Source organism: Salvelinus sp. IW2-2015, unplaced genomic scaffold (genome assembly GCF_002910315.2).
Source record: "Salvelinus sp. IW2-2015 unplaced genomic scaffold, ASM291031v2 Un_scaffold3271, whole genome shotgun sequence".
In the NCBI taxonomy this organism is placed as follows: Eukaryota; Metazoa; Chordata; class Actinopteri; order Salmoniformes; family Salmonidae; genus Salvelinus; species Salvelinus sp. IW2-2015.
In genome coordinates this window covers 51,884-60,756 of record NW_019944556.1, presented here as the reverse complement: position 1 = coordinate 60,756, position 8,873 = coordinate 51,884, and the positions used below count along the sequence as shown (strand labels likewise).

Below are 8,873 nucleotides of genomic sequence, written 5' to 3'. Positions count from 1 at the left end.
TAATGGGGATCCATAATAAACCCCAGGAAGAGTAGCTCCATAATAAATACAGATTTTCACGCATGTGAGAAATCTGGAAATGAGCATTAGCTGAAGTCTGGGTTTGCTAATGTAACAGAGTCAGATTCGTGACCTCACTTCCCAGCTTGAAAATTCTCCACCCGTACTATTGAAACACCTAGGTTTTTGGTAACCTAGTTGGCTAAGTGGGTGGTTACATGTGTTTTGCAGAGGTGCCGGGGTCTAGCCTCGGCGTGAGCGGGAGGAAGTGGTTCGGCTGATCAAGCACAGCTTTATTGGCATGGGAAACGTGTGTTAACATTGCCAAAGCAAGTGAAATAGATAAACAATAGTAAAATAAACACAACAAAATGTACAGTAAACATTACACTCGCAAAATGTCATATGTCTGTACACAGTGTTGTAATGATGTGCAAATAGTTAAAAGTACAGTAAGTAAGTAAGTTTAAATAAACATAAATATGGGTTTCAGCTCAGTTTCCACCTCATTTTGTGGGCAGTGTGCACATAGCCTTTCTTCTCTTGAGAGCCAGGTCTGCCTACGGCGGCCTTTCTCAATAGCAAGGCTATGCTCACTGAGTCTGCTTACATAGTCGAAGCTTTCCTTAAGTTTGGGTCAGTCACAGTGTACTCTCGGTTTACGGCCAAATAGCATTCTAGTTTGCTCTGTAATTATATTTTTGTTTTCTCATGATTTGGTTTGCTTGAATTGTGTTGCTGTCCTGGGGCTCTGTGGGGTCTGTTTGTGTTTGTGAACAGAGCCCCAGGACCAGCTTGCTTAGGGGACTCTTCTCCAGGTTCATCTCTCTGTAGGTGATGGCTTTGTTATGTTGCTTTGTAGAATTTAACGGCTCCTTTCTGTATTTTGATAATTAGCAGGTATCCGGATGCATTATTTGTTGTTTTGCATTGTAACACAGGAGGATATGATTGTGCATGAGTTTTCAATTTGGTGTTTGTCCCAATTTTTTGACATATTGTTGGTGAGCGGAACCCCGACCATATTCACAACCATAAAGGCAAGATGGGAATCTACAAACTACTTCAAGTAATTTTGGACTTTTAAGCCAGAATCCTTAATTGTTATGTCAAATTATATGTTCCTTTTGATGGCATAGAAGGCCCTTCTTGCCTTGTCTCTCAAGATCGTTCAACAGCTTTGTGTGGAAGTTACCTTGTGTTTGATGTTTAGGCGAGGTTAGATAGTTTTTTGTGTTTTCTGAGGGCATCGTGTGCGTAGACTAGGAATTTGTATTTGTGGTCCTGGTGACTGGACCTTTTTTGGAACACCATTATTTTGGTCTTATTGATATTTACTGTCAGGGCCCAGGTCTGACAGAATCTGTGCAGAAGATCTAGGTGCTGCTGTAGGCCGTTCTTGGTTTGGAACAGAAGCACCAGATCATCAGAAAACATTAGTAGGGTGAGGCCGGGTGCTGCAGACTGTTCTAGTGCCCTCGCCAATTCGTTGATATATATGCTGAAGAGGGTGGGGCTTAAGCTGCATCCCTGTCTTACCCCACGACCCTGTGGAAAGAAATTTATGTTTGTGTACATGGATTTTATAATGTTGTATGTTTTTCCCCCAACACCACTTTCCGTCAATTTGTATAACAGACCCTCATGCCAAAGTCAAAAGTTTTTTTGAAATCWACAAGACATGAGAAGACTTGGCCTTTGGTTTGTTTGTCAATTAGAGTGTGCAGGGTGAATATGTGGTTTGTCTAACGGTAATTTGGTATGACGCCAATTTGACATTTGCTCAGTACATTTCACTGAGGAAATGTACGAGTCTGCAGTTAATGATAGTGCAGAGGATTTTCCCAAGGTTGCTGTTGACGCATATCCCACAGTAATTATTGGGGTCAAATTTGTTTTGTCTTTTGTGGATTGGAGTGATCAGTCCTTGGTTCCAAATATTCAGGAAAATACCAGACCTAAGGATGATGTCAGAGTTTAAGTATAGCCAATTGGAATTTGTATTTTATATATTTTATCAAATCCAATCAAATCAAGTTTATTTTATATAGCCCTTCGTACATCAGCTAATATCTCAAAGTGCTGTACAGAAACCCAGCCTAAAACCCCAAACAGCAAGCAATGCAGGTGTAGAAGCACGATGGCTAGGAAAAACTCCCTAGAAAGGCCAAAACCTAGGAAGAAACCTAGAGAGGAACCAGGCTATGAGGGGTGGCCAGTCCTCTTCTGGCTGTGCCAGAAGAATTTTGCATACCATCAACACCACAGTCCTTTTTGGATTGGAAGGTTTGTATTTTGTCCTGCAGTTTATTCAATGTAGTTGGAGAATCCAGTGCATTCTGGTGGTCTTTAATAGTTGACTCTAACATTTGTATTTGATCATGTTTATGTTTTTGCTGTTCTTTGTTATAGAGCCAAAAATATTGGATAAGTGGTTTATCCGTACATCTCCATTTGGATAGATAACTCTTCATGTTGTTTGTTTAGAGTTTTCCAATTTTCCAAATTGTTAGTCTGTGGATTCTTCAAATCTGTTTTCTGATGTGCTGCCCCTCTTTCTCCGTAGTGTATTTCTGTATTGTTTTAGTGATTCACCATAGTGAGTTTCTCAATTTCTTTCTTAGGTTCTTGCGTTCTTCATCAAACCATTTGTCATTGTTGTTCATTTTCTTTGTCTGCTTGAAATTTTTAGATTTGATGGAGGGAAGCTGAGCGTTCAAATATCATTTAGGTTTAGATTTTCTATTGTCAAGTTTACACCTTCGCTGTTACAGTGAAACATTTTGTCCAGGAAGATTCCACACTTCTTTCCTTCCATCTATAGTGTTTCTTAATATTATTCAGTTCCTTTGGCTTTGATGCCTTAGGATTGAGTTTTGCTCTGTTCAAGTAGACTGTGAGTTTGCTGTGATCTGATAGGGGTGTCAGTGGGCTGACTGTGAACACTATGAGAGACTCTGGGTTGAGGTCAGTGATAAAGTAGTCTYCAGTACTACTGCCAAGAGATGAGCTATAGGTGTACCTACCATAGGAGTCCCCTCGAAGCCTARCARTGACTATGAACATGCTGAGCATGCGACAGCTGCAGGAGTTGTGACCTGTTTTTGTTGGTTATGTTGTCATAGTTGTGTCTAGGGGGGCATATGGGGGAGGGAATGCTGTCACCTCCAGGTAGGTGTTTGTCCCCCTGTGTGCTGAGGGTGTCAGGTTCTTGTCCAGTTCCGGCATTTAGGTCGCCACAGGCTAGTATATGTCTTTGACCCATGGAAATTATAAATGTTTCCCTCCAGGATGGAGAAGCTGTTTTCATTAAAGTATGGGGATTCTAGTGATGGATGGAGGTATACTGTAGCCACATCAGAGCTGGAGGCCACTTTTTCTCTGTGAAGAGTTCATTTCTTTTGAATCTCTCCTCCATCCCCCAGCTCTAAGTTGAACCGTCTCAGAAGACAGTCTCCTTGGGCTGTGGTGAAACCGGCCCCTGGAGGTAGAGAGCAGTCTAACCCGCCGTCTACGAGGCCAACTTCCTGTTATATGGCCCTCCGTAGCAACCCTAGAGCCTGCTACTATGGAGAGGTAAGAACCTGGCTCCTGACCCACTAGACCCCCAAATCTATCTTGCCTACTCCCAGGTCGGCGGTTCTGTTATTGGTGTTTCACGAGTAGAATGGGTTAGTGGGGGGAGCTCGACACTCATTCCTGACGCACAGCTTATACGATCAACATCTAAAATTCAAACCACATTTTTGTGTGTACAAGTATTCTCAAAAATATCTCTTTTGTGCAACATTGAACCAGAGGGCTTTCAAAACAAAAAGTTGTCTGTTTATTCTTCCCTCCCTTTTCTTAGTTTCCGTTGTTCACCTCTCAGTAATGACCTCTTTCAACTATCCTCTCTCGTTCTGCTCTGTCCTCTCTCTTAAGTATTGTATTATATATAGATCCCCATTTAGATTCCTGCCAGGAAAGCAGCCTACTCTCCTGGGTTTATTATTGATCCCATTAGTTCCCTGCCAAAGGCAGCGATATACTCTTTCTGGGGTTTATTATGGATCCCCATTAGTTCCTCCAACGACGTAAACCCAGCAGCTCCTCTTTCCCTGAGGTTATATGGATTCCCAATTAGTTCCTGCCGACTGCAGCAGCTACCTCCTTCCTGCGGTTTATTCATGGAGTGCGCCGCATTAGTATCTCCTCCAAAGGCAGCACTTACTCGGTCCTGGGTTTATACTGGATCTCCCCCACTTAATTTCCGCCAAGTCAAGCGCCAAGCTACTCTGCCTGCGAAGGTTATATTAGTGGATCCCGCCATTTAGTTCCTGCCAATGCAGCAGACGCTACTCTTCCTGGGTTTGATTATGGATCCCCATTTAGTTCCTTGCCAAGCAGCAGCTACTCTTCCTGGGCCGTTATTATGCATCCCCATCGTCCTGCCAATCAGCATCCTACTCCTCCTGGCGTTTATTTGATGCGGGATCCGCCATTTAGTCCTGCCAAGCCAGCAGCTCCGACTCTTCCCTGACGTTCCCTATTATGGAATCCCCATTTATCCCTTCCAAGGCAACAGCCTACTCTTCCGGGTTCTAATTATTACATTTCTACCATTATTAAAACCTTTTATTTAACTATGCAAGTCAGTTAAGAACAAATTCTCAATTTTACAATGACGCCTACAGTGGTTACGCCTTGTTCATGGTTATGGAGGACAGATTTACTTGCAGCTCGGGATTCATCTTGACAACCTTTCGTTTAACTGGCCCAATGCTGCTGACCCACTAGGCTATCCTAACCGTCCCTCAGGACACCTACTCTACCACCACATATCTACAACACACAAAATCCTGAGGGTGTTTCTCAATAGCATGCTACCCACGTGCCTCCACAGTCTCATCTCCCGAGTGCATTCCCGCACAACACTTCTCTCGAATACGTTCTTAGTGAAGATCGATGAGTGCGAGAACTACATAGCCCCAAAACATTCCATTTGAGAAGAACTCCCCCCTACTGTCATTACCTCACTCTGAGCAGCAACTGCCTCCTACTGATGACCTCCCAAGCCCCCAACCTATTGTATTACCTCACTGTCCGAGCAGCACTCCGCCGTACATGCGTATTTACCTCTCATGCGACAGCAGCAACTCCCCCCTACTGGATACCTTCACGACTGAGCCAGCACTCCTCCCTACTCTATTACCTCACGCGCAGCAGCAACTCCCCCTACTGTATATACCCTCACGCTGAGCCAGCACTCCCCTACTGTATTACCTACACACTGAGCAGCACTCCCCCTACTGTATTACCTCAGGCTCGAGCAGCCACTCCCCCTACTGTATTACCTCACGCTGAGCCCAGCCACTCCCCGCCTGCTATTACCTCACGCGAGCAGCAACCTCCCCACTGTAGTACCTCACGTCCAGTCCCCAGCAACCTCCCCTACAGTATTACCTCACGCTGAGCCACACTCCCCGCCCTACGGTATTGACCTTCACGCTGAGAGCACTCCCCGGCTAACTGTATACTCACCGCCGCAGCAGCACTCCCCCTACCTGTATTACCTCCCACGCTGAGCCAGCACTCCCCCCCTACTGTATACCTCACCGCTGCAGCCCCCAGCACTCCCCCCTAACTGTAAAATTAAACCTCAACGCCCCGAGCACACTCCCCCTACTGATATAAATACCTCACGCTGAAGCCAAGCACTCCCCCTACCTGTATTTACCTCACACTGCAGCAGCACTCCCCCTACTGATTACCTCACGCCGAGCCAGCACTCCGTCTACTGTATACCTCACGCTGAGCCCAGCACTCCCCCCGACTGTATTACCTCAAAAAACGACTCGTCAGCAGCACTCCCCCTACTGTATTACCTCACGCTGAGCAGCCACGCCCCCTACTGTATTACCTCCGCCCGAGCTAGCGAACTCACCAGCCTACTGTAGTTACGCTCACGCTGAGCCAGCGCTTCCCCCTACTGTATACTCTGCTGACAGCACCTCCCTCCTACTGTATTACCTCACCCCCTGTAAGCAGCCACTCCCCGCTTACGTATTACCTCAGCCCTCAGCAGCCACTCCCATCTACTGTATTAACTCACGCTGAGCAGCACCTCCCCCTACTGTATTACCTCACGCTGCAGCAGCACGATCCCCCTACTGATACCTCCCACGCTGAGCAGCGTCCCCTACTGTATTACCGCACGCTGAGCAGCCACTCCCCTCTACTGTATTACCTCACCGCTGAGCACCCTCCCCCTACTGATATTACTGCACGCTGAGCCAAGCACTCCCCTATTGTATTACCTTCACGTGAGCAGCACTCCCGCACCTCCCTCTACTGCTATACCTCACACTGAGCCAACACCCCCCTAACTGCTATTACCTCACACTGGAGCAGCACTCCCTCTACTGTATACCCTCACGCTGAGCACCCCTCGCCCTACTTATTACCTCACGCTGCGCAGCATCCCCCCTATGTAACCTCACGCGGAGCAGCACTCCTAGCACTCCCTTCCCTACTGTATTACCTCACGCTGAGCAGCACCTCCCCCACTGTATTACCTCACGCTGAGCAGCACCCCCCCTGCCTGTATTACTCACGCTGAGCAGCCCTCCCTCCTAGCTGTAAATACCTCACGCTGAGCAGCACCCCCCTACTGTATTTACCTCACGCTGCAGCAGCACTCCCCTACTTATTACCTCACGCTAGAGCAGCACTCCCCCGTACTGTATCTACCTCACTCCGAGCAGCAAATCCCCCTACTGTATTACCTCACCGCTGAGCAGCACTCCCCCCCTACTGCGTATCTACCTCACGCTGAGCAGCAACTCCCGACTGCTATTACCTCACGCTGAGCAGACTCCCCTACTGTATTTACCTCACGCTGAGAAAAAACCAGCACTCCCCCTACATTGTAGTACCTCACGCTGAGCCAGCGCACTCCCCCTACTGTATTACCTCACGGCTGAGCCAGCCACCTCCCCCCTACCTATTACCTCACGAACTGAGCAGCACTCCTCTACTGTATTTACCTCACGCTGAGCACACTCTACCCCCTACTGTATACCTCACAGCTGACCACCACTCCCCCTGACGTGATTACCTCACGCTGAGCACACTCCCTAACTGTATTACCTCACCTGATTCCAGAACACTCCCCCTACTGTAATTACCTCCCACGCTGAAGCCAGCACCCCCCTACTTGTCCATTTACCCACTGAGCAGCACCCCCCTACTGTATTACCTCACGCTGAGCAGCCACTCCCCCCTACTGTAATTACCTCAGCCACTCCCCCTACTGTATACCTCACGCTGAGCAGCACTCCCCCCTACTGTATTACCTCACGCTGAGCACACTCCCCTACCTGTATTTACCTCACGCTGAGCCAGCACTCCCCCCTACTAGTCACTTACCTCACGCTGCCGGCAGCACTCCCCCTCACTGTTTACCCTCACGCTGAGCCAGCACCCCCCCTACGTATACCTCCACACTCCCCCCTACTTGTATTACCTCACGCTGAAGCAGCACTCCCCCCTACTGTATTACCTCACCTGAGCAAGCACCCCCCTACGGTATTACCTAACGCTGGCAGCCAACCTTGCTCCCCCTACTTAATATTACCTTCACGCCTGAGCAGCACTCCCCCTACTGTATTACCTCACTGCGTGGGCCTAGCACTCCCCCCTACTGAATTACCTCACCGCTGAGCAGCCTCCCCCCTACTGTATTACCTCACGCTGAAGCCAGCCACTCCCCCCTACTGTATTACCTCACGCTGAGCAGCACTCCCCTACTTATACCCACGCTGAGCACACTCCCCCTACTGGATTACTCACCGCTGAGCAGCACTCCCCCCTACTGTAGATTACCTCACGCTGAGCACACTCCCCTACTGTATTACCCAGCCACTCCCCTACTGCATACCCTCACGCTGAGCCAGCACCTCCCCAAAACTACGTGTATTCCTCACGCTGATAGCAGCACTCCCCCTACTGTATTCCCTTCACCCTGAGCAGCACTCCCCCCTACTTATTACCTCACTGCTGGGCAGCACTCCCCCACTGTATTACCCCTCACGCTGGGCAGCACCCTCCCCACTGTATTAAACCTCAGCAGACTCCCACCTACTGTATACCTCACGCTGAGCAGCACTCCCCCTACTGTATTTACCTCATCCGCTCGAGCAGCCCACTCCCCTACTGTATGTACCTCACGCTGCAAGCACTCCCCCCTACTGTATTACCTCACCGCTGACAGCACTCCCTCCTACTAAGAATATTTTACCTCACGCGCACCTCCCATTTCACTGACCCTTATTCCTAGTCATGACATAACAACAATAAGACAAACAAATTTACACAAAGTTAACGTTTACATCAAATATCAGCTAAGATAACGTGAATCATAATAATAGCATCCAGATAGGTACACAGGGCTATAAATTACCTTAAAACTGTTATTCAAGCAAACGATGTCAGTTCCTTCGTGGCCACGCCTCCAGCAGTAGTAGCTAGCCAGTTAGTCCCTATATGACTTATTACGTTTGTGATCTAACACGTCACGTAGCGCAGGTAAACATGATAAATTAACATCCAGCATGTATTTATTAACCGCTATTCAAAAACTCCAAATAACTCTCTAGTCGCGCCAACCATACTAGCGAAAATCATGAAATTAACAGTACAAACTTTTCTCTCCACCTCCGACTCTCTCACTTTAACTGTCCACCGCCTAATTAAATACAGATAGGAATCGCGTCTTTTTTAACGTCGTTTGTCTTCCCTATTTTCTTCGATGTCTGTACTTCTGTTGATGCGTTGCCATCAATGATCTTCAAAAACTAACATAATTTACAAAACGGAGTACACATTGATTT

General features: G+C 47.6%; 1 pseudogene; it reads left to right on the top strand.

The window, feature by feature from the left end:
* LOC112075607 (myotubularin-related protein 9-like) overlaps positions 1-8,873 on the top strand; it is a 77,752-nt pseudogene that overhangs the window by 31,513 nt on the left and 37,366 nt on the right.